Genomic DNA, 24350 nt, shown 5'->3' on the forward strand with positions numbered 1-24350 from the left:
ACTGATCTCATCCAAGAGGCTACATAGTAATAAGGGATTAAATTATCCTTAAAATGGTGACTGAAGTCCCCCAACATCAGCTCTTTCTACCATTGTGGTCACACGATACTGGTGGGTATTGCTATTTTTCCAGCCCCTGTGACCTTCAAAACTTTCTATCATCACATCCTTTGGAAGAAAATCTCTAAGTTCAGCCACACTCACGAGGTCTGGCATTAAGCTCTGCCTCCTGGATGGGAGGGAGTATTGACATGAATTACTGGAGATTTTCTGTACAGGAGATTTATCTCTTCTCCCTCATTTATCTGGTTATTTGTTTTTTGTCAGTATGGACTTGTGCATGTGTATTTTATCCTTTGGGTTAGAATTCAATACTATATTACTGGGAGGTTTGTTTTCTCAAATTGTTACAGCTTTGGCCGCTGTGAGCTCTTTTAGGTTGGCTCTTTTAATACATTTCTCTTTCTGCTGTCCCCCTGCCTCCCCCCACATACAGTTTTTTTGAGCACGTTCTTTACTTCCTGGCACTACAAAATGGTCCAGGCTCATCTTGTATGTATGTTAGGGCCCCAGCCCTAGAATCAGCCATATCTCCAAAGAACCCTGGTTCCTTTTATTGGGAGAATGGTATTAGAAACCAAGATCTGGGCACTCAGATGTCGTCGTCGTCTTCTTCTTCTTCTTCTTCTTCTTCTTCTTCTTCTTCTTCTTCAAGTTTATTTATTTTTTATTTTGAGGGGGAAGGGCAGGGGAGGGGCAGAGAGAGGGAGAAAGAATCCCAAGCAGGCTCTGTGCTGTCAGCACAGAGCCCAATACAGGGCTCAATCTCACCAATGGTGAGATCATGACCTGAGCCCAAATCAAGGGATGCTTAACTGACTGAGCTACCCAGGCACCCTTCAGGTGTCCTTTGACGAACAAAAGTTATCCATCAAAAATGTTATCAGTCTTGGGGCACCTTAGTGGCTCAGTCAGTTGGGTGTCTGAGTCTTGATTGCGGCTCAGGTCATGATCACAGAGTCGTGGGATCGAGCTCCACTTTGGATTCTGATCTGAGTGTGGAGCCTACTTAAGATTCTCTCTCCCTGCCTCTCTGCCCTTCTTCCCCCACACCTCATGTGCTCTCTCTCTTTCTCTCTCTAAAATTAAAAAAATAATAATAAAATGTTATCAGTTTTGGTGGGATGGCTGGGATTGAAAAAATAGGGGTGCCTGGCTGACTCAGTTGGTGGAGCATCCGACCCTTGATCCCAGGGCCGTGAGTTCAAGCCCCACATTGGGCATGGAGCCTACTTAAATAAATAAATAAATAAATAGATAAATAAATAAATAAATAAATAAATAAATAAATAAATAAATAAAATGAGTGTTCTCTCTTACGGCCCACATTTTTTACTTTTGATGTCTTATTTTAAAATGTATTATTGGGGGACCTGAGTGGCTCAGTCGGTCGGGCATCCAACTCTTGATTTCAGCTCAGGCCACGATCTCACAGTTTCACGAGTTCGAGCCCTGTCTGGGGTCTGTGCTGACAGTGTGGAGCCTGCTTGGGATTCTCCCTCTTTCTCTGCCCCTCCCCCACCCACACTCTCTCTGTCTCTCTCAAAATAAATAAACTTTATAAAAAATTTTAATGTATTATTTGTTTTGGAAAATATTATTTGGTGTGTTATTTTGAGAATCTTTCTTTTTGTTTATTTGTGAGAGAGAGAGAGAGAGAGAGAGAGAGAGAGAGAGAGAGAGAAACACAAGTGGGGCAAGGGCAGAGAGAGAGGAAGACAGAGTCTGAGCCAGGCTCCAGGCTCTGAGCTATCAGTGCAGAGTCCGAGGTGGGGCTCAAACTCACAAACCCTAAGATCATAACCTGAGCTGAAGTCCACGTTTATCTGAATCACCCAGGCACCCCTAAAAATTCTTTCTTTAAGGCCTGAAAGATATTCATCGACATTTTCTATGCAAGAAGGTAAGGTTTTGTTTTTGACATTTAAGTCTTTAATCCACCTTTAATTGATTTTTTATTTATGGTAAAAGCCAACCTCGCCTTTTTTATAAATGGGTAACTGTGATATGATAAAAGCAGAGACAGAGAGAGAGAGAGAGAACACGAGGGCACAAGAAAGGGCATGAACCTTTGTCCCTAGTTCCTGACGCTGAGCTCCTAAATCTCTTGGAATTCCTGGGTGATAAGAAAGCCTCTTCCAAAGAGACCACTCTTGGTGGTATCTTTGGGGTAGAGACTGGCCACCAGAAAAATCAAGGCATGACTAGAGGGTTGTAACTTCCAGTCCTATCCCCCAACTTCCAAGCAGGGGGGAGGGGCTGGAGACTGAGTTAATCACCAAGGGCCAATGATCATGCCTGCGTAATGGAACGTCTGTAGAAACCAATCAATGGGGCTTGGAGAACTTCCAGGTTGATGAACATGTACCAGGAAGGTAACCCACCCCAAGCCCACAGGGTCTGAAGATCCTATGCTTGGAACCTTCCAGACATCACCCCATGTACCTCTTCATCTGGCTATTCATTTGTATCCTTTATAACGTCCTTTTTAATAAACTGGGAATAGTAAGTAAAGCGTTTCCCTGAGTTCTATGAGCTGTACAACAAATTGTGTCCACACAAAAACCTGAACACGGATGTTTATAGCAGCTTTATTCATCATTGCTAAAACTCAGAAGCGACCAAGATGTCCTTCACTAGGTGAATGAAGAAACTGGTAAATCCAGATAATGGAACATTATTGAGCTATCAAGCCACAAAAATACAGGAAGGAATCTTAGATGCATATTGCTAATCTTAAATGCATAAGAAGCAAATATGAAAAATCTACATACTGTATGATTCCAACTATATGACATTCTGGAAAAGGCAACACTATGGAGACAGTAGAAAGATCAGTGGTTGCAAGGAGTTCTGGGAGTGGGGGGGTGGGAGGGCAGGCTGAATAAGTGGAGGGCAGGGGATTTTTAGGACCAGAAGACTATTCTGTACAATACTGTAATGGTGGATACATGTCATTAGACATGTGTCAAACCCCACAGAATGTACAACACAAAGAATGAACCTTAATGTAAACCATGGTCTTTAGTTAATAATAATGTATCAGTATGGGCTCATCAACTATAACAGGTGTACCTCACTAAAGCAAGATTTTAATAGGGGAAAGGGTGGGAGGTGGAGAGAGGGTAATGGAAGATACGGGAACTCCATTCTTCCTGTCCACTATTCTGTAAACTTAAAATTGCTTTCAAAAAATAAATTATATTAAATAAATAAATTAAATAAGGTGTTTACTACAGAGAAAACTAAAACTCAAAAGTTTAAAGAAATGGATCCTCTAGCAAGTTTAGAACAGATTCCCTTTCACCCTCAAATTAGACAGCAGCATTAGAACTGATTACCCAGTTTCTTTAAAATAGTACTATCAAGGGGTGCCTGGGTGGCTCAGTCAGTTGGGCATCTGACTTCGGCTCAGGTCATGATCTCACAGCTCGTGAGTTCAAGCCCCGCGTCAGGCTCCATGCTGACTGCTCAGAGCCTGGATCCTCCTTCAGATTCTGTGTCTCCCTCTCTCTCTGCCCCAACCCACTTGCATTCTGTCTCTGTCTCTCTCAAAAATAAATAAACATTAAAAAAAATTTTTTTAAATAGTACTATCAATAATTTAATTCCAGCATAGTCACCATATGGTGTTATATTAGTCTCGGGTGTCCAATATAGTGATTCAACAATTCCATATGTCACCAAGTGCTTATGGTTATGCCCAGAATTCGTGATCCCCAAAGACCACCAGGGAGTCGAGTCTGATGCAAAAGCAAAGAGCCTTTATTCGAGCTAGCTCGAGCTCAATCCCCTACCTGCACGGAGGCAGAGGCAGCGGTGAGATACTGGAGAGAGTGGGTTTCAAAAGCACAAAGGTTTTATAGGGATCATGGCCTTAGCCGATTGGCTGGGGAAGGGTCGTGGCCTCAGCTGATTGGCTGGGGAAATAGACCAATGGCTGCCAAGGTGTGGTCCCAGATCAGCAATTATCAGCCTCACCTGGAACTTGTTAAAAATGCAAATGTTGGGCCTGGTGGTCACAGACCTACTAAATCAGAAACTCTAGGGGTGGGGCTCAGCGATCTGTGTTTGAACAAGTCTTCCAGGAGATTCTGATGCACCTGAAGTTTAAGAACCACTGTGTCTGAGGATCTCTAACATGTTTGGCCTCAGTGTATACAGAACATTTTTCACTGGTCACCTATTAACCATTGGCTGTCAGCCTTGCTGTGCTATATAAATACCTAGCTCTAAACACCATCCCCAGAGACTGATTAATTGGTTTGGGAGGGGTAAAATGCTCCCAGGTCATTCTAAGCCTGGACAGGGTTGAGGGCTCCTGCCTCTGGCCCCTACCTGAGAGAAGCCCTCCCTCTTCTGCTCACACTTTCCACGCCTCTCACACTCCCCTTCCTCCCACCTTAGACTTCAGAAGAATGCATCAATCGGTAGCCTGCTTTCTTAGAAAACATAAGTTACTCAAGGGGAGGAGGCGTGGTCTGAGGTTTGAGCGGGAACCTCTTCCTGCGGCCATGTCAGGGACATAGTCACTAGTTGGCCGGCCTAGTCTGCTCTTTCATTTATCACAAGTCCCCTTGTTAATCGCCATCACCTATTTCACCCATCCCCCCACCCACCTCCCCTCTGATAACCATCAGTTTCTTCTCTATAGTTAAGAGTCTGTTTCTTGGTCTGTCTGTCTGTCTCTCTTTTTTCCCCTTTGCTTATTTGTTTTGCTTCTTAAATTCCACATATGAGTGAAATGATATCATATGTCTTTCTTTGACTTATTTCACTTAGCATAATACGCTCTAGTTCCATCCACGTTGTTGCAAATGGCAAGATTTCATTCTCTTTTATGGCTGAATAATATCCTATTGTGTATATATACTACATCTTCTTAATCCTTTCATCTATCAATGGATACTTGAGCTGCTTCCATAACTTGGCTATTATAAATGATGCTGCTATAAACATACGGGTGCATGTATCTCTTTAAATTAGTGTTTTTGTATTCTGGGGGATAAATACCCAGTAGTGCTATTAATGGATCATAGGGTAGTTCTATTTTTAATTTTTTGAGGAAACTCTTTACTGTTTTCCTTAGTGGCTATACCAGTTTGCATTCCCACCAACAGTGCATGAGTGTTCTTTTTTTTCCAAGTTCTTGCCAACACTTGTTGTTTTCTGTGTCATTAATTTTAGCCATTCTGATGAGTATGAGGTGATATCTCACTGTAGTTTTGACTTTCATTTCCCTGATGATGAGATGTTAAGCATCTTTTCATGTGTCTTTTGGCCATCTGGATGTCTTCTTCGGAGAAATGTCTTTTCATTTCTTCTGCCCATTTTTTAATTGGTTTATTTGGTTTTGGGGGTGTTGATTTGTATAAGTTCTCTTTAAGTTTTATTTATTTAAGCGATCTCTATACCCAACGTGAGGCTCAAACTCACGACCCCAAGATCAAGAGTCGCATGCCCTTCCAACTGAGCCAGCCTTGTGCCCCTGTATAAGTTCTTTATATATTTTGGATACTAACCCTTTTTGGATATGTCATTTGCAAAGATCTTCTCCCATTTGGTTGGTTGCCTTTTAGTTTTGTTGACTGTTTCCTTTGCTGTGCAGAATCTTTTTATTTTGATGAAGTCCCAAATAGGTTATTTTTGCTTTTATTCCCCCGTCTCAGGAGACGTATCCAGAAAAATGTTGCTATGGCTGATGTCAGAGACCTTTCTGGCTGTGTTATTTTCTAGGATTTTTATGGTTTCAGGTCTCAAATTTAAATTACTATCAGTAATTTACAAAATACTTTTATAGGTAACTAACATTCAATTGGGGGGGTAGGGAATGAAACCTAAATGTTTTGCTCTACTTATAGAAAATTCTGTACAAAAAAGTCCAAATTGAGGGGCGGTTGGTGGCTCAGTTGGAAGAGTGTGTGACTCTTGATCTTGAGGTGGTAAGTTTGAGCCCCATTTTGGGTGTAGGGATTAGTTTAAAAATAAAAAAATCTTTTTTTGGTAATTTTTTTATTTATTTATTTATTTATTTATTTATTTATTTATTTTTGAGAGAGAGAGAGAGAACGAGCGGGGGAGTGACAGAAAGAGAGGGAGACACAGAATCTGAAGCAGGTTCCAGGCTCTGAGCTGTCAGCACAGAGCCCGATGTGGGGCTTGAACCCACAAACTGTTGAGATCATGACCTGAGCTGAAGTTGGATGCTCAACCCACTGAGCCACCCAGGTGCCCCCAAAATAAATTCTTAAAAAAAATCCAATTGAATCTAAAAATTATTAGATTAAGAGTTCAATTAAAAAAACTAGACGCAGAACAATTCTGTTCTGTATACCAGTAGCAAACAATGAGAAAAAAAAATTTAAGTTGCCATTTATACTAGCAACTGTTAACCTTAAAAATAAAACTGTCAGTTATCTTACCAGAAAAAAAAAAAAAAAAGAGTTTATTCAGGAATACCAGAGAATTGCAATTCAGGACATGTGGGAAATGTGCAACAGTCTATAAAACTGAAAATACTCTTGCTGTTCTCTGGAAATGTCACTCCTAGATGCATACCGCAGAGAAACTCTCATACATGTGCACAAAGCAACATATGAAAGATTTCACTGCCACGTTGGTTACACCAATATATATTTGGTAACCTGAAACATGTTCTATCACTAAGGGACAAGATCATCTGTAGAAAATCTCTAAATAGAGCACTATAAATAAATATTAAAGAACCAGGACATAAAAGACAAGTAAAATATGTGTCAAAAATATAGCATTAGGGGCGCCTGGGTGGCGCAGTCGGTTAAGCGTCTGACTTCAGCCAGGTCACGATCTCGCGGTCCGTGAGTTCGAGCCCCGCGTTAGGCTCTGGGCTGATGGCTCAGAGCCTGGAGCCTGTTTCCGATTCTGTGTCTCCCTCTCTCTCTGCCCCTCCCCCGTTCATGCTCTGTCTCTCTCTGTCCCAAAAATAAGTAAAAAACGTTGAAAAAAAATTAAAAAAATATATAGCATTAAAGAAAGAGGGGAAAGAGCAGATTTATCTTAAAATTCTTTCCCAAAAACCAAAAGACATAGTGGAATGCAACAGTCTGCATTTTAACTGACATTGAGTCCAAAAGGGAGAACCATACCATTCATGGGGGTACTGCAATATCGGGTTGGTTTGTAGAATAGATGGAGAGAGCCCCTATTCAATCTCTCTGTTCCCAAAACCCACATCATCATCATCATCATCATCATCATCATCATCATAAACTTGATAAAGTATCCTCAGGTACAGGTTTACAAGATACTAAATGATAAGAACACATACTATTCATGGGGCGCCTGGGTGGCTCAGTCGGTTGAGCATGCAACTTCAGCTCAGGTCATGATCTTGAAGTTGACAAGTTTGAGCCCCACATTGGGCTCTGTGCTGACAGCTCAGAGCCTGGAGCCTGCTTCGGATTCTGTCTCCCTCTCTCTCTGCCCCTCCCCAGCTCAAGCTCTGTTTCTCTCTGTCTCAAAAATAAAGATAAACATTTTTAAAAAACCATTTTTTTAAAGAACACATACTGTTCTTGATCTTGGGCCAAGAAACAAAGAAACAACCTACAATTAAGATTCCCAGCGGAACTCGCTTCCCAGCTGTCCCTTATAAAATTCCACATCCTCAACTCTTCCAAAAACCAGTCTCACCCCTCTATGAGAGAGCTTCTCCTGGCATACTTCTCCACAGTACAGGAAATAAGGAAATTCTGTCCTCAAACTGAATTTTTCCCAGAGGTGAATGCCCTACTCCCAGATCCCAGGAGAGCCCTGTTCATTTGCGGATCCCTTTTCCTCCACGAATGGAGGCAGTGCCTCTTGCTGCCAGGAGGGGGCAGACGCAGCCTCCATCCTCTGAGAGAGCTTCCTGTTGCCAGGAAGCTGTGGACAGTTCAACTGCATTTTTCCTAACAGCCTCTTCAGGAGCTTCCTTCATAGCACAGGGCAGGCAATCGATGCATTACAGTGTCGTGCCTTGTTCTACACGATAGGGATAAAATAAGTTATACAGACACGATTTCTGACCTCAGGGAGTTTATATAGGGAAGGGGTCAAGTAGAGCAAGGGAGGGAATGAGTAGTGATATTAAAACTGAAAAAGGAAAACGGGCCTTGTTGGCTCTGTCAGTGGGTACAGATTTTAACCTAAGAGCAAAGGAGAAACACTGAGGATTTTGAGCTGAGATCGGACTCTCCGTTTAGAAAGATCGCTCTGGTGGCGCCTGGGTGGCTCAGCCAGTTAAGCATCCAGCTCCATTCAGCTCATGATCTCACACAGTTCGTAAGTTTCAGCCCCCGCATTGGGATCTGTGCTGACAGCTCAGAGCGTGGAGCCTGCTTCGGATTCTGTGTCTACCTGTCTCTTTGCCCCTCCCCCCCCCCTCTCTCTCTCAAAAATAAAACATTTTTTAAAAATTAGAAAGATCACTCTGGCTATAATGTGGAGAATGGGTTATAAGGGGTTGAAGTCATGAGATGCCTGGGTGGCTCAGTCAGTTAGGCAACCAACTATTGATTTCTGCTCTGGTCATGATGTCGCGGTTCATGGGTTTGAGCCCCACATCGGGCTCTGCACTGGCAGTGCAGATCCTGTTTGGGATTCTCTCTCTCTCTCTGCCCCTCCCACACACACTTTCTCTCAGAATGAATAAATAAACTTAAAAAGAGAGAGAGAGAGAGAGAGAGAGAGAGAGAGAGAGAGAGAGAGTTAAGTCAAAGCCAGGGAACCAGTTTGGGAATCTGTAGCAGAAATCCAGAGGTAAATGGCTTACACTAGGGTACTGAGAAGGAGAAAAGCATCTACTGACATCCAGAAGCTGGCCTGGGATTCACACCTAGACCTTGGTGGTCTCCTGTTGAACCTAATTTCAGAATATCAACATAAGACAAGGCCACTCTGTGATCATGGTGGGTCAAGGCAAAACAAGTCCATCCCATACGTCTGAGCACAGAAAAAAAGGATGAACATCGTCCAGATAGCAAAAGTCCAAACTGCTCCCTGTCCTCGCTAATATGAGTGATGGTTTATTTACCAATCATAAGTCAGTCTCATTCTATCCTTCCGTCCTTCTAGGTAAGACTTATTAAGATACCCAATAATAAATGATGTCACTTCCTGAAAACATCAAATCCAGAATAAAGCCTCACTTGCTTAAAATCTCCCACAAATCACTTAGCACAAGCCCAAATCCTGCAGTAAATTCTTTCTAACACCCTCTTACTGAGACACCCCGTGATTCCCCACGGGATGTGTTCTTCCTCGCTGCAACAAATAACCAACTTGCTCCAATACAAATACATTCCCGGAAGTGTTTGGCTGGAGAAGATTTACAGCATATCAGCAGCAGGGGATAAGGACCATGTTCTGGCTTAGACAATCGAGTCAAAGAGGGCACGTCGGGGAAGGAACAGATTTGTAGGAAAAGATGATAAATTTCATTGCGGACAAGTTGAGCTGAGCTGTTTATGGGCCGTCCCAGTGAAGATGTCTGATAGACAGTTAGATACCAGGGTGTGCAGTCCAGGAGATCTTGTGTTGGGATGAAGTGGGGGAGATGGCAGCATATATATGGTAAATGAGGCCCAAGGTGATGGGTAAGCTGGTTTATCTAGGCAGAGTCTAGCGAGTGAGAAAACAAGTGGACCCGGAACAGAACCCTGAGGAACGTGTAGGAATAGATAGTGAAAAAGGTCAAGAAGGAAGAGGAAACCCAGGAGGGTGCAGGGTCCCAGAAAGCAAAGGTAGGGAGCACTTCAGGAAGAGGGGGAGGTCACCAGTGCCAAATGCCACAGAGAGGTCAAGAAAGATGGAAGTATCTTCTGGGATTAAGTGAATGAGGTCAGTAGTGGCCTCCGTGGAGGGGCGGGTACAGGAGCTGGAGTGCAATGGGTTAAGGACAGAATGGGAGAAAAGGTCATCGCTGGAATGGGGACGGTGCAGTTTCAGAGATTCCTACTTTGTCTTTCCCACTGTGATAGCTTTTTTCCCCCAGCCCAAAGACCTGTTGTGGTGGTAATGCGCTCCAACCCCAAGCATATCAACCCCGTTAAACACCTGGGGACCAGGGAAACGATGAATGGAGTACCCAAAGCAAGCTCTTATTCTAGCCCCCGCTCCCCAAATCAATGGAATACACTGTCCTCAGATACAGGAGGTATCAGATGTTAAACTGATAAGAACAGATACCACACTTGAGCTTAGCCAAAACATCAATTCCTACCCGTATCAACTCCCTATTATCCCAAACCTTCCTCCCTCAGGTCCACAAATACAGTATATGAGCCTGTCCTTATAACCTTCAACATTCTCGTCTCCCCTGAGACCAGGCTAATCCTCCCCAGGGTCACGCTTCTCCACAATCCAGTAATTCTGTCATCAAATTGGGACTGTTTCTCCATGGAAGTTAGTAATTCCTGGCAAAGTGGTAGTTATTTGTATATCCACCTCCGTTAAGCGAGGCAGTGCCTCTTGTAGCCAGGTGAGGGCAGAGTTGCTCCCTGAGCAAACCCTCCCGGAGCTCTGTAAGCAAGGAGCACCTGTGATATGTAGGGCAATGAATTGGGGCTGGAAAAAGGTCATTCGAAATTTATGGAGATAAACTGGTATATACTGAGTCCTGCTTAGTGTCTTGCATTCTGCCAGGCAACAGGGATACAATGATGATTTACACGGGCATGATCTTGAATTAAAAAGAGTTATAGTGGGAGGCAAGGTGAATCAGGCTTGGGGAGGGAGTGGTGGTAAAAAAAAAAAAAAGCTGGCAAGGAAAGCAGGGGTCTTAACGGCTATACTGGTGGGTCCTAAAGACGATGGAAAGGCACTGAAGTTTTATGAGCTGAGAAGTGAGACTTGATCATAATTTTTTATTTGGAAAAATCACTCTGGCTGCAAGGGGGAGAATGGATTGATTGGAAGGGAGGAAACCAGACCCAGGGAGCAGGTTAAATTTTTTGTAAAAACCTCAGGGTGAATGGCTTGAATTAGGGTAGCAGAAGTGGGGGGCATGGACAATTGGGTGGAATGAATAGTGAGGTGAAGTCCATTTTGGAAAAGTTGAGGAGTCTGGGGACCAACCAAGTGATAACGTTCATCCAGAAGACAACTGGAGTTACCGCTGTGAAGCTCAGGAAAAAGAGCCTGGGCTGGAGTCATAGGCATAATGCTGGTCATTAAAAACATGGGAGTGAATAAGGTGGCCCAGGCAGAGTGAGAAAAATAGCTGGGTGTGGCACCCAACTGGGGGTACATTACTGTTTAAGGAATGGCTACACTATCTACTTCAAGAGATCACTAAGACTGTTGGATCCACACGACTCCTGAAACAGAATGCTACGGGCACCAGTGACAGTCACAACCAACTTTATTACAATGAGAGGCAAGGCTGACCGATCGGGACCAACACTCTTGATAAGAGTGCGCCCCGAACAGCCGGGGTACAGAGTTTTTATAACCGATCACATCGTTTTATCATCACCTGGGAACAGAACAAAGAAAGTTTCCAGATGAGTCAGAAACAGTTGCCAGATGAGTTAGAAACAGTTGCCTAAGGAGGTGTTTATTTTAGACTTTCTGCCTCTAAGTGGCAACCAGTGGATCCCCTTGACCCTGCCTCTGATGCTCTTTTCTTTGGACTTTTGTTTCCTTAATTGGTGAAGCCTAATTTACAAGAGTATGAGGGGTAGTTTACAAGAGTAAAGCAAGGCTGTTATCTCTTAACCTTCAGTATCAACACAAAGCTGTTATTTTTCAAGCTAAGCGTTAGCCCTATACTACAATCTAACCCTTACAAGACATTATGAGAAATGTCAACAGTGGGAGAGGACAGGGTCTCAAGAACTGTGGGAACACAGTGTTTCAGGACATAGGGAATGGATCAACTGGGTAGTGTTGCTGAGAGGTCAAGAAAGTGACTGAAAATAGTCTTGAGAAAGCACAGTGGACACGGCATATACAAATCAGCCAGGGAGTTTGTCAACATGAAAATTCTGATTCATTTGGTCTGTGGAAAGACCTGGGATTCAGGGGCACCTGGGTGGCTCAGCAGGTAGAGCACGCAGCTCTTGATCCCAGGGTCCGTGACTTTGAACCCCACGCTGGACAGTGGAGCCTACTTTATATATAACCTGTATACGTATACGCCCTGCTACAAGCCAAGCTCCTAGCGACATCGGACGGGAAAAACCGTCGCTCGGGAAAAATCAGACCCTGTCAGAAGATCCAAGCGGAGCAGGAGCACTGAGGACCTGATTCACATTCCCAAAATGGCTCCGTACAAAGGGCCTTCCGCTCCCGGTACCCCACAGCCGCCCTCTACGCAGGGACCCTGCGCACCTGGCCTGCAGAGGCGCGCCGGGAGGCAGGCGTGTAACCGGGATGACGCCGGTCGAGACTTCAAGATGAGGTTCAGGAGGAACCTCACGGGGAGGTGGAGTCTGCACACCAGTTTAGGGTGTGTGTGGGTAAGGGGGGGCTCAGGGAGTGGTGTGGGAGCAGGCGGTCGTGACCGGGACGGAGCGTCTCCCGAGATCGTTGCAAAGCCAGGACCTCTGCGTTCTCGTCCTACAGAGAGCCGGCGGTACGACCCCCGCTGCAATGAGCGCCAGCGCGACTCCCTGAGACGCATGCGCGTCTTTTTTCGCGCCCCAGATGCTGAGTGTGCGCACTGCACTCCCGCCTTCCCTGGAATTCCCTACCCACAATTCCCCAGGCTCGCGCGCTGTCTCCATATGCGCGTGCGCCCGCCATAGTCCCGCCCATAAATCCCGTGGGCCTCTGCGAGGTGGTATTTAAGTATCTCGCTGCCGCCCGTCTGCCTCATTTTTTTCACGGTGTCGGGTAAGTGTGTGGGTTGTTTACTTTATCTTTTTTAAAAGGTGAAGCGAGGGAAAAATAAAAAGTGAGCGTGGCTTGCCTGAGCACTAATTGCATTTATTGGTTGGTGGGGGAGGGGTAAGAGCTCGGCCACGGCCTTGAGTCCACGAAGCAGCCGCGGAGCTTTGTGAAGGACAAGATGGCGATGGCGGGCCGTGCCGGCGGCCCTCTCTGTGATGAGAACCTTTTCACAGACCTGTACTGAGCTCCGTGAGGATAAGAAACTCTGAAGAGACGGGCCTTGCACAGCCGAAATGCGACACAGTCGTAGCTCCGGCGGACAAAACGATTGTGAAAAAGCCGGTGTTGATTTAATGTTCTGTTGTCCGCAGGGATTAGGCGCACGTCTGAACGCTAGAATGGAAAAGAGCCGACCTGCTAGGGTAAGTGTGTGGCCCTCTTTTACCCCCTCTTCCTCCGTTGTCGAGTGTACGGGGGCCTTGTGGGAAGTGCTACGGGGATGATACTAAGGATTGAACTCTCTCTTTCTGATGGAGTAGTGGAGAAAGCCTAAGAGTTCTGAGTAGCACCAGCCCGCAGCGAATGTTCGGGTGTTTCGCGCGGAGGTAAGAAGACCGACTGCAAAGTATGAAACTAAGTGAGAGGTGCCCCCCCCTTTTTTTTTTCCTTCCAGATGTGGCTCAACTCAAAAGACCTTACGGGTTGGAGGATGGGACAAGACCCATCCCTGCAAAGTAAACATTCCAGTGATGCTCCAGGTGGGTATGCAGTGATTTACCGCAGTTAAGGGTGGGCACTGTGTCTAGATGGGGTTTGTTCTTGTTCACATTATGCTGACCACTCTGTGATGAACATAAAAAAGACAAGCATATGGCTGATCTTAAAAGTGATGTCATCTTCCTGCTGAGAAGTGGACCAAGAGTATTCAAGGACCTATGAATGGCTATTTTTAGGTACATATAATACCTTCCTTTTCTGTTTCCAGCATCTCCTCCCCAAGCCTGAGGAATCCAGCTGCCTCCAAGGGTGAAGACAGGTAATTTTTTGACCAAATGAGGGGATTGGAGTGTCCTCTCCTGTTTGGCCTACAACCAGGAGAGCAAAATGAGCAGTTTTGCCTTTTTGCTTCTTGCAGCTTATTCCTCTTAGAATGACTTTCCTGTGGAGGGAGAGAGCAACCCAACAGTACAGTTAATTCTTGAGATGGTGTGCTCTCCCTCACCCATATGTCACTGTCAGATGATTTGAATAGATATGCTGATCCTCTGTGAGGTACAACAATTAATAGCATGTTAGAGTTCTGATGGCAGTTTCTATTAATGAAGAAACTTTGTTCTAGCCTAGTATTTTTTGATAACCATCTGGTCTCCTTTTGCAGGTCGTCCTGATGGTGGTAATATGTTGATTTACCTTATGGTGAGTAGCTTCTCCCAATACTGTTGTTTTGTTAGCATATATGTGAACCCATCAAAGGGTGATTTTTTTTTTTTTTTTTCATGGTGTGGTTTTTATTTGTCTCGTCGTTGTGACCAAAGACTTGATCAGCCCGTATAGCTTTCTGGTTCTTTTTCCTTGTAGTGATGTTTCTTGATCTATTTCTCTAGATGCCCACTGATGTGCTCAGGGTCGAATTCATGGAAAGAGTTAAGGATGGTGAGTACTTGTAACCTTGCTGATTACAGCTTGCCCCAGAGTATAATGCCAATGAAGAGAGCAAGCATCCTGTCTTACCCCTGTTCTAGCCCCAGAGCCAGTAATGGTGAACCCACTGGGGCTAACTGGGTGAGAGGATGAGAATTTGTTCCATAAGGAACTGTCTGAGGTACAGCGTATCCCTGTCAATAGTATTTGCTTGGGTTTTCTTCACTTAAACCCATTAATTATATAGCTAGAATAGCTTTGGCTGTTTTAGATACTTGCTTGGCTAATTACATGATCTTCTTCAGGAGCAGCTTCTTCGTGTATACTACCAAAAGGCCTCCAGAGTTAACAGGTTAGTTGGTTAATGTCTGTGGTTCATGCCACCAGATGGGCAAGTTTCCATGATGAATAAAACTAGCTCACTATGACTCCACAATGAAAACATGTGAACACCTGAGAAACTGGAAAAAGTAGGAATGGGGGGTGCCACGTGGAAGGACTTTTCATTACCCACAGCTTTGTCTTTCTCTAGGTGTGGTTACCCATAACCTGCTCATTTGCTCAGAGGTGAGTAGTTTCCATACGTGATACCTGAAGCATATTGGGTACCAAAAAAGCTCCCTTTGGGACCTAAACACGTGATGACTTACATGGAATCTCGTTCGGCTGATAACTTGCTGTTGAGATTGGAAATCTGATTTTCCTAGAAATGATGGTTTTAAAGGGGAACGATTTATTGGTGAAGGTGAGCATTACTGACTCCAGTCTGGTTTGTTTCAGGTTTAGCACCTTCTCTGGAGCCCAAGAATGATTTGAGGTAAATGCCTTTGTAATGCTGTCATTTATAGCCATTATGTAAAATTTACTAGGTGTTTTTAATGGGGAGGGGGCGACACTTCGGGTAGCTATTCGAAGAAGACATTACTGACTTAATTCAGTCTTGTCTGTGGACACCCTGAACCATCTGTGACAAGCTCCCACTCACCAGTGATGAATGCAATACCGCCCCAGTCTGAACACTGTGACTGAAAGGTATTCTCTGAGCTGTGAGCTTATCTTAGAGTAAGAAGTGGTAAGTTGGCTGATGGTTTCTATGTAAAATGTGCATGCAGAATACTACATAACCTTTACAGCAATGGGGACCCAGGGGGATGACTGAGAGGCCTATAATTCCCAATCATTCTTTTACAGGTACCCTCAGCCATTTCTCTGCTCAGCTCCAGTCTGAAGTCAGGTGGGTAAACCTAGATACTAGATGGTCCAAATTAAAACTTCCCAGTGAAGAAACAGTCACATGTCTTACTTCCTGTTCTAGTCCCAGAGCCTGTAAAGGTGAACCCACTGGGACTGGCTGGGGGAAAAGAGGAAGCTTGTTCCAGAAGGAACAGTCTGAGGGATTACAAGAGATTTCTAAAGATGGGAAAGGGAAGGACAAGTCACTTTGACGTAGTTTTGTTTTGTTTTGTTTTTTTCCAGGTCTGAAGAAGGAACAAGGCATAGGTAATGGGTAGGTATTTGTCCAAATATTGGTGTTTATTTAATGTTTATTTTTGAGAGAGACCACATGTGAGTGGGGGAGGGGCAGAGAAAGATGGAGACACAGAATCTGAAGCAGGCTAACAGAAAAACAAAAGTATACCTGAAAGTAGGTATTATGTTAGGGTTTTTTTTTTTAGAAAGCAAGTGGGGGAAGTGGGGCAGAGGGAAAGAAAATCTTAAGCAGGCTCCATACTGAGTGTGGAGCCCACGTGGGGCTTACCCACATGACCAGAGCCTAAATCAAGAATCATGTTCAACCAACTGAGCTATTGATGCTCTCCAGGGTGAACTAGTTTAAAGGGTCGTCCCTTGTAAACTCCATGTAGTGCATACATTCTTCTTGTCTACCAAGAAAATGCACTTTATTCTGTATAGGAATTCAGTTCTTTATCAAAAGGGAATTTTCAAGTCCTGTTTTTGTACAACCTAGTTATTGCAATTAACATAATTGTTTAACCCTTTCTAAATACAGGTTTAACCTTCATTGTGACTTGTGCATGTAGCTGGATAGAAGGAAATAATCCTGGGGAAGTTGGCAGTATCCAATTTAATGTGGCACTTTGCCTGATGCTGTCTAGCTCAGGGAAGCATTGTTCAAGGAGCCTTCTAAGATCTTCCCTCCCCCAATACATGCCCCACTGCATGAAAAGTTTCCTGGCTTTGGGTGATCCTTAGCTCTGCCTTAACTTTGACAGGCTTGGTTCATAAGGCACAGAGAGCCATGAGGCATAATCCCCATTGAGGACCACTCAGACTCAAAATATTGGCTGTCAGAGTTTGGTATTTCACTGCCCTTTTTCTGCGTATAAAATTCCCAACGTTTCAGTGGAGTCTGCTTTCTGTAGGATCAGGCCAGTAGCCCCTGAATTTCTGTTCCTCTAATGAGTTTCTGGGTCTCTACATTCTTCCTTTTATCTGGAATTGTCCTGGTTCTTATAGGTAACTCAGGGTCCCACTAAAAAGTTCCTGCTAGGAGGTACCTGGCTGGCTCAGAGCATGCAACTCGTGATCTCAGGATCCTGAGTTTCAACCCCATGTTTGGGCAGAGCCAACTTCTAAAGTTTTTTTTTTTTTAATTGTGAATGTTCATTTTTCAGACAGGGAGACAGAATCCCAAGTAGACCTCATGCTGTCCAGTGCAGAGCCCAACGCAGGACTTGAACTCTGAAACTGAGATAACCTGAGCTGGAATCAATGGTTCGACATATAACAGACTGAGCCAATGAGGTGCCCCTAAAAAAAATTTTCTTAAGTCAATGCTAAAAGGCTTACTTTGGCCAATTATTGTGTTTATCCTGTTGGTGTAAATATAACTTGATGAGAATAATCCTGCTTGTGTCGGCCTTCCATTTGTTCTTTCCATGGGAAACCAGAACTTCTGTTCACTTAGGACATCTGGTAAGAATGCTCAGTGAACACCTCAATTGACATCAAACATCCATCTTTCCATCTACATGTGCCATTGTTTCTGAGCATAAATTTAGTAAGTGGGGTTAAGGTACATGAATGAGTACTTGAAAATTTACAATCTCATTCAGATGGATTGTCACCTCACACATACCTAATGTTTTCAAGTCTTTGCTTTTTAATTGGCGCTGTTGGGGAGCGGATAGTTCTACTTATGTATAACTGGGATGCAAATAGGTTGCATAAGAAAAGATACAAGGACCAACTTTTAAAATTGGGGGGGAAAAAAAGGCTGGGAGGAACACGGGAGAAACAGCTACCACAAGCAGAATCTGCAGTGCTGACCAGGAAACATCAGATCACTTGTGTCAAAGCCACTAAGGTCAGGTGGACTTGAAACAAAACAGCAAGCAAGTGTTTAGCTTTTACTACAGACCAGCCACTATGCACACGACCTCTCACCCCAGTACTTACTGTGGGGTGTTTGCCAGAAGTATCCTTGGATAAAGGGGAACCAGCAAAGAAGCGACTTGTCCCTGTCACAGAATACCAGGGGAGGAGAGGGTTACTATTCAAAGTCCTAGGTACTTAAACATCAGGCCGGGTGCTATCCCTAGGAGTCTGGAGGCTGCTTCTTCTCTAACCCAGTTGAGGGATTCAGCAAGGAGACGATGGAACCAAAGTTGGATCTAGGCTGGTACAGGGGCCAGAAGGTATTCACTGGAAGAGTCTGGTTGACAATGAAGCCGTCCAGGAATACTATTCTCACCATTTGGCAAATGAATTCAAATTAAGATCCAAGTCAATGGCTACTCTGGCTAAAAGATGAGATAACAGACAATATGGAGGAATGGGGGAGAGGGTTGGAATGATTGAGGCCTGGCTCCTCGAGTTCCTGATACTTCAGACCACCTTTCCCCTGAGCTTCAGGTACATCCACTTGCCCCTTGACCTCCTTCCCTGATATACCTAACTGGACACAGTCCCTGGAGTCCCTGTCCTGCCCAGGTCTGCTCCCCCCTGACACAACACCCTGTCTCCCCACCTCCATGAATGGTCACAGCACTGAGCAGCTGCTGTGTCCCAAACCTAGCAGTGTACTGATCACAAGAGCCATGGCCTTGGTTGTTGATTGCTGTTTAGTTACATTCTTACAAGAGGGAGGGAAAGGGAAAATAGGACAGTGAGTGCCTAAGATAGTTTGAAATAACAGTGGTTTTCAAGCAGCAGTGACTTCATCCCCCAGAAAAAAAATCCCTGGAAACGCTTTTGGTTGTTACAACTTTGGGGGTGGTATACTGGCATCCAGTGGGGAGACCCTACGATGCACAGGCCAGCTCCCTCTCCACCACTCCAATGAATCATACAGCCCAAAATGTCAATAGTGCTAAGTTGAAGACACCCTGAGATCTGTGAGAGATGCCAGCAGGGAACAAGAATCCGTGATTTGGTAAGAAGGTGGTCAGGGCAAGCGTCTCTGAGGAGGTGACATTTGAGCTAAGATGGGGAGTTCTGGAGGCTAAGGAAGGAACAGCTGATGGGATGAAACGGAGTCACTCAGGATGTATTCTGGAGTAGATGCAACAGGACTAGCGGACAGAGTGGATGTGGGGGTGAGTGAAGGGAGCATAAAGGACATTCCAGTGGGGACAGTAGGGAATGATTTTGGATAGCGTGAGTCTCAGATGCCTCCCTGACACCCAAGGAGTCAAGCAGACGTGGTATGGTATAGGAGTTGCCTGAGGTTGGAGTCTCCACCACTTACTAGCTGTGTGACCTGAAGTGGTTCAGTTTCTCCATCTGTAAAAGACTGAACATGACAGTCACCACTTCTCTCTTAAGGCTGTTACTCCATACAAAGCACTTGGAATGGTGCCTGGCATCACTGACCAGTCAGGCTGGAGACAGGGAATCCGTTGTCACCATAGCACCGAAAGCCCAGGCACCAGATGAGAGGCTTTCAGTAGAAAGTGTGAATTCGAATTTCTAGAGAGCTGGGGGACAGGGGGGGGGGGGGGTGGTGGGGGGGGGCGGTTCACACAAATTAGCAAAGGGGGTGGTGGAATTGGTGGCCAAGAAGAGAACTGGTGCTTCTTTTCCAGGAGCTGCAGGAGCAGTCCAAATCCACCCCCGAGTCGCCACGGGAAAGTGGGCCCAGTGGAGCCAGCCTTGAGTCTAGGAGACCGTGCTCTCGGACAGCCCTGCCACAAGCCGAAGCAGGGCTTCCAGGACCATCCCCATCTATGCCCCCTTTTTTTTTTAAATGCTTATTTCTTTATTTGGGGAGAGGGGCAGAGAGAGAGACAATCCCAAGCAGGCTCTGCACTGTCGGCATAGAGCCTGATGCACAGCTGGAACTCAGGAACCTGTGAGATCAGGACCTCAGCTGAAATCCAGAGTCGACCCTCAACCCACTGAGCTACCCAGGCGCCCCTGTACCTCTAACTTGATATGACCTCATTAGGTGTTTGGACGCCGTCAGGTTCTCCTGTCTCTTTAGGACTGTGGTTGTTAATGAATGGGCTTAGGGGGCCCTAAAGAATCCCCCCAGGAAAAGGTATGCAAGACGTGTGTAAGGCAACTCATTTGAGGAAAGCTTCAACAGATTCTCAGAAGGGTTGGGAGATGCAGTTACATTAAAATCAAAATCTTCAAACTGACTAGGCTGTTCTTTGACATGCTCTATATTGTGCTGATTTTTAAGTTTATACCATTTCTTTTTTTTAATATTTTTTTTTAACATTTATTTATTTTTGAGACAGAGAGAGACAGAGCATGAATGGGGGAGGGGCAGAGAGAGAGGGAGTCACAGAATCAGAAGCAGGCTCCAGGCTCTGAGCCATCAGCCCAGAGCCTGACACGGGGCTCGAACTCACGGACCGCGAGATCGTGACCTGAGCTGAAGTCAGACGCTCAACCGACTGAGCCACCCAGGCGCCCCAAGTTTATACCATTTCTTAAGAACACACACACACACACACACACACACACACACACAAATAGAAAGTCTAAAATTGTTTAATCAATTTATAAACAACAAGAAAAGTACCATTAAAACATTTTATGGGGGGGGGATGTTATAAGCCTTTGAACATGTGACAATGTATAGTGTGTCAGTTTTGTGAAAACAAAACATCAAATTTATTTTATTATTTCAATGTTTATTTTTGAGAGACAAAACGCAAGCAAGGGAGGGGCAGAGAGAAAGGGAGACGCAGAATCTGAAACAGGCTCAGGCTCTGAGCTGTCAGCACAGAGCCCAATGCGGGGCTCGAACCCACAAACAGCGAGATCATGACCTGAGCAGAAGTCAGAAGCTTAACCAACTGAGCCACACAGGTGCCCCCAAGACATCAAATTTAAAATGTATGCACACGGAAAGAATACTCTTCCCTTGGCCTCACTTTGCCTGTCATCAAAGCCAGTGATTCTCTGTGATCCCTTCCACTTCCCTCCACCTCTGCCATCACAGCCACCCTGCCCAAATCCCCTCCAGCTCTTGCCTGGAGAATCACAGGAGCCTTCTCCCAGTTTTCCCCAGTAGACCACGAACTCACGAAGCCAAAGGTCCTGTCTGATTTTATCATTGTAGAGTATGTGCTCCATAAGCATAATCAAATGGACACATGGCCTCCCAGGAGCAAAGGTTAATTTCCAAGTTCTTATGGTGCCTGCACTGTCAGTCTCCCATACTTGTATAGAAAGGGGCAGGGTAACAGCGGACTGAGGGTAAAGGAGCCACTCCCCACTTGCCTTGGCTTCAGAGGAGGAACAGGGCTGCTGCTGACTGCAGACCGACCTGAGGAAGCACGGGCCACCAGATCTGTGTTCTGGGATGCTTGGCTGTACATAGCCTGGGGCAGAAGGTGAAGCCCGCTCAGCTAGGGGCCTGTGGCCTCGCCCGAGGTTGGGTCCAGTAGAATTTGGAGAAGGTTCAGATGGAAAGAAACTGAACGTTGCTTTTGCCCCGTATTGGTTTTTATTGCTGTTGAAACCAATTACCACAAACTCAGTGGCTTAAAACATAACAACTTACTATCTTACAGTCCTGGAGGTCAGATATCCAAAACAGGTCTCAGTGGGCTAAAATCAAGCTGGGTCCGCAGGACTGCATTCCGTTCTGGAGGTTCTAAGACAGAGAATCTGTTTCCTTGCCTTTTCCAGCTGCTAGAGGCTGCCCACATCCATCTGATGACCTCCTTCCATCTTCAAAGCTAGCAATGGCTCATCCACCTTATACGTGCTCCATCACTCTGACGCTGGCTCCTGCCCCCCTCTGACCCTGATGAGGACCTTTGTGATTACAGGCACCCACTAGATAATCCCAGATAAACTCTCCTTCCCCCAACTCTTAATTTAACCACATCTGCAAAGTACCTTTTGCCATGTAAGGTAACACATTGAGAGGTTCTGAGAATTAGCACGGGAGTATCTTTATTGGAGGCAGTATTCTACCGGCCACACCTCCTTAATTCAGCCCTCCCTGGAGGCTCTGGATTTACATATGGGAACCTTTACAAACTCCCTGTTTATTATTAGCATCAGGGACACAATGCTGAGAGCCTTGCTCTCTAAAATCATAGATTATAGAAATTTTGCTAGTTGAAAGCCTGTCAGTGAGAACAGAAGGTCCCACCTAGTCACCTTGACACAGAGACAACGGCCTCTATTTCCAGCCCGGGCGTAGAGCTTCAGTGAAGGAGATTTCCAACAGAACGTTCCACATTAAAAAAAAAACAAAAACAAAAACGCTCCACATTTATATTAATATACTTTCCAAGGAAACGGGACCTCAAGTCCTTTCTCAGCTCCGGCCTGATCATCAATCCTTTTCATACAGCCGGACTTCGCCCTGAGCCTACAAAAGAACTGCTTCGTTTACATTTTATCTACACTGGCCTCAGCCTGTCTCTCCCACCTGGGTTTAGGAATCGGGACCCTCCAAAACGCCTTTCTCCGGGCATCTCTTCCCTTGTGTGAAGGGCGCACGGTGGACGATGCGTCGTAAACGGCAAGATGTAAGTGGTTTGGGGGTGGATGGTACAGTCAAGGAGGAGGCGCGGAAGGGAGGGGAGCCCTAGAATGAGAGGGGAATGCAGCCCTAAAGCCCAACCTCAACTGGGTTCTCACTACCGCCGTATAAGCGCGTTATTAGTCCCCAGTTAACAGAAAAAGATTCCAAGCAACCGGCCTTATGTCATCAAGTCAGGAACTGGCGAGCAGGGATCCCAATCCAGTTCTTCGGACTCCGAAGCCTGTACTTGGGATAGATAAACAAACGTCCCGGGGAAGGGCGCCACCACCTACCGAAACGCCTTCCACCCACACACCGAGAGCGCCGCGCGGCCTGCAGGCGGGGAGACTGGCCCGAGTCTGGGAGGCAGAGACCACGCCCATATTGAAATCCAGACTTGTATGTGGACCAATCCCAAGAAAGAAAATCATTGGCAGGGCGGGGTTATGTAAAACATGCGGAGCGAGTACAGGCAGGCAATGCAGCAAAGACCACTATTTAAGATCTTTTTTAAAAAAAAATCTAGTATTATTATAAAGGAAAGATAATGAGACGTTGAGCTTAAGAAATATTACATATTTCAAGGTAATCTAATCATTATGTCATAGAAATCGCCACAATCGTAAAAGCTATAGTAAGGGTAAGGGTTGCCAGGAGCCGGCCGCAACGGTATCGCTTCTCGGCCTTTTGGCTAAGATCAAGTGTAGTATCTGTTCTTATCAGTTTAATATCTGATACGTCCTCTATCCGAGGACAATATATTAAATGGATTTTTGGAATTAGGAGATGGAATAGGAGCTTGCTCCGTCCACTCCACGCATCGACCTGGTATTGCAGTACTTCCAGGAACGGTGCACCCCCTTTTGGGGGAACAATAATGGTTTCTAAAAAAAGATATTTGCTTTTTAAAACACCTTTAGCTCTGGTTTTCAAGAGAGTGGTGGCTTTTCTTAAACAGACCAATGGGGCTGTTAAACAGTTCCGTTGGTGTGTGGCTTTAACCCATTAGCTGTGACTTAACTAATTTGTGAGCTCGCGCCGCGGGTCCCCCACCTCTTTCTCTGCCCTTCCCATGGGCTCCGCGCTGATAACTCAAAAATTGGAGTTTCTTTCGGGTTCTGTGTCTTTTCCGACGGCGGTGCTCTTTGTCAGATGGAAGTGTACTAACGTTAATAAGAATAATATATTGCTCGGCGGGGAGTGTTCTGATACAAGCAAGTAACTTGAGAATGATCCCCGTTGTTTCTTACTCTGCGTGCAGCAATTGTTTTCCTGGTATGTGTATCGGTGTGCTTCTCCCCAAGGCAGTTTCTATTTGGTAAAATAACTTTCTCGGTCTGGGAGCTGGAGTAGCAACTTTTTTTCTCTTGCACTTTTAGAAAATGCTTTCCTTAAAGGGTTCAAAAACGATTTGCAGGTTTGTTTTATCCTGGATTATAAAGGGGAACACCCGGGGGGGCCGGCCCAGCCTAGCCTAAACCGCAGATGTATCCCCGAGTTTACAATGAGAGGAAACCGCCCACCAACAAATGGGACGTCTCGCAAAATAAAGGAGTAATTTAAAGAAAGACTTTTAAGGTTAAGGTGGAGTTTAGATTTGATTAAATGTTGTAATAGGCTCAATACAAACTAGGACTGTGGAGGGGGAGACAAAGGGGTCAATATCCAGTGTACCCTGTGAAGTAGACATCGTGCTTGTTACCTTGGTAATAACGTTTGCATAAGTGTGGAATGTTGTGCTCAGAACCCTCATTCACAGCTCTGCAGCTGAGCTGGAAATCGAGGCTGCTTCTCTGTGAGGCCTTGTGCAGGCAAGAGTGCGATGCTTTATTTCTTA

General features: G+C 45.2%; 2 long non-coding RNA genes, 9 other non-coding genes and 1 pseudogene across 12 annotated transcripts; 11 read left to right on the forward strand and 1 right to left on the reverse strand.

The window, feature by feature from the left end:
• Positions 1–5424: 5424 nt before the first annotated feature.
• Positions 5425–23391, forward strand: LOC125176745 (uncharacterized). 2 transcript variants are annotated; one of them, XR_007156370.1, is made up of 3 exons: positions 5425–5435; positions 5730–5734; positions 23210–23391. It is a non-coding gene; the product is annotated as an uncharacterized LOC125176745 (long non-coding RNA). The 2 variants fall into 2 exon arrangements; XR_007156369.1 differs by lacking the exon at positions 5730–5734 and adding an exon at positions 19679–19684.
• Positions 10117–10294, reverse strand: LOC125147323 (uncharacterized; annotated as a pseudogene).
• LOC125176744 (uncharacterized) lies at positions 12912–17419 on the forward strand. The gene is made up of 11 exons (XR_007156368.1): positions 12912–13334; positions 13586–13670; positions 13898–13948; positions 14291–14328; positions 14517–14565; positions 14859–14905; positions 15086–15120; positions 15334–15370; positions 15745–15787; positions 16030–16060; positions 17190–17419. It is a non-coding gene; the product is annotated as an uncharacterized LOC125176744 (long non-coding RNA).
• On the forward strand, positions 13404–13479 carry LOC125147273 (small nucleolar RNA SNORD26). Its single transcript, XR_007145103.1, has one exon. It is a non-coding gene; the product is annotated as a small nucleolar RNA SNORD26 (small nucleolar RNA).
• LOC125147272 (small nucleolar RNA SNORD27) lies at positions 13752–13824 on the forward strand. The gene has a single exon (XR_007145102.1). It is a non-coding gene; the product is annotated as a small nucleolar RNA SNORD27 (small nucleolar RNA).
• Positions 14147–14221, forward strand: LOC125147270 (small nucleolar RNA SNORD28). The gene has a single exon (XR_007145101.1). It is a non-coding gene; the product is annotated as a small nucleolar RNA SNORD28 (small nucleolar RNA).
• Positions 14612–14738, forward strand: LOC125147277 (small nucleolar RNA SNORD22). Its single transcript, XR_007145108.1, has one exon. It is a non-coding gene; the product is annotated as a small nucleolar RNA SNORD22 (small nucleolar RNA).
• LOC125147269 (small nucleolar RNA SNORD29) lies at positions 14950–15015 on the forward strand. Its single transcript, XR_007145100.1, has one exon. It is a non-coding gene; the product is annotated as a small nucleolar RNA SNORD29 (small nucleolar RNA).
• Positions 15188–15256, forward strand: LOC125147274 (small nucleolar RNA SNORD30). The gene has a single exon (XR_007145104.1). It is a non-coding gene; the product is annotated as a small nucleolar RNA SNORD30 (small nucleolar RNA).
• Positions 15534–15602, forward strand: LOC125147275 (small nucleolar RNA SNORD31). The gene has a single exon (XR_007145105.1). It is a non-coding gene; the product is annotated as a small nucleolar RNA SNORD31 (small nucleolar RNA).
• Positions 15827–15951, forward strand: LOC125147276 (small nucleolar RNA SNORD22). The gene has a single exon (XR_007145106.1). It is a non-coding gene; the product is annotated as a small nucleolar RNA SNORD22 (small nucleolar RNA).
• Positions 23185–23375, forward strand: LOC125147319 (U2 spliceosomal RNA). The gene has a single exon (XR_007145147.1). It is a non-coding gene; the product is annotated as a U2 spliceosomal RNA (small nuclear RNA).
• Positions 23392–24350: the final 959 nt, after the last annotated feature.

The sequence above is a fragment of the Prionailurus viverrinus genome, chromosome D1 (genome assembly GCF_022837055.1).
Source record: "Prionailurus viverrinus isolate Anna chromosome D1, UM_Priviv_1.0, whole genome shotgun sequence".
Classification (NCBI taxonomy): Eukaryota; Metazoa; Chordata; class Mammalia; order Carnivora; family Felidae; genus Prionailurus; species Prionailurus viverrinus.